Genomic DNA, 814 nt, shown 5'->3' with positions numbered 1-814 from the left:
AAAAAAAAAAAAGAAAGAAAGAAAAAAAGGTTCCTGGAATAAACTGCAAAGGAAGAGCTCGTGTCATCGCGTCTTTCTTGCTGGACAAGGAGGACGTAACACCTCCTCTTAAGTTGTTATCTACAGTTGTTCCAGCAACCCCCAAATTAATGCAGTCATTGCTCTTGGTTGGACACCAGAACCTGACTGTAAAACCCTATTATTGAAGACATTACAAACGTTGTTCATATGACATGGAGAAATCCAGGTGGTACTGACCAGGAAGCTTCCTACCTACTCACTTGCTTCCATAGTGCCAAAAGGTGCTATACAGGTTTCTGGGGGGCACAAGTCATCAATAGTTTTACCCAACTATGAATCCTGTGAGCTACAATAACAGCCAGCACAACAAAATACACCCATGGGTGCAATAGTGGCATAAATGTTATTGGAGTAATCAACTGCATTCTACTTTCTGGTTTGATCTGAGGTCTGCTCTACAGGAAGAAATATGTATTTGGTTCAGTAAACCTGGCCAAAAACCCATGGCTGGGGAGCTCATAAGCCCCAGGTGTGAATCTACCACTATTATTTTGCTAAATATACTTAGTGCCACACTGCTCTCAGAATTTGTGTCTTTTTTATCCATTGATTAGTACAGCTTTCACTCCTCATAAGAGAAATAAATGTCTTTGAACAGTGGACAGAGGGTAACACAGCAAGTCACAGCTGGTCAACGTAAAGAGAATAAGTGTCCATGGAGTGCTAAACCATGGAGAAAGCATCTAGGGCAGTGGTGGCACATGCCTTTAATCCCAACACTTGGGAGGCAGAG

This window comes from Mastomys coucha, chromosome X (genome assembly GCF_008632895.1).
Source record: "Mastomys coucha isolate ucsf_1 chromosome X, UCSF_Mcou_1, whole genome shotgun sequence".
Taxonomy (NCBI): Eukaryota; Metazoa; Chordata; class Mammalia; order Rodentia; family Muridae; genus Mastomys; species Mastomys coucha.
The sequence above is the reverse complement of the archived record's forward strand: the minus strand, read 5'-3'. Positions refer to the sequence as shown.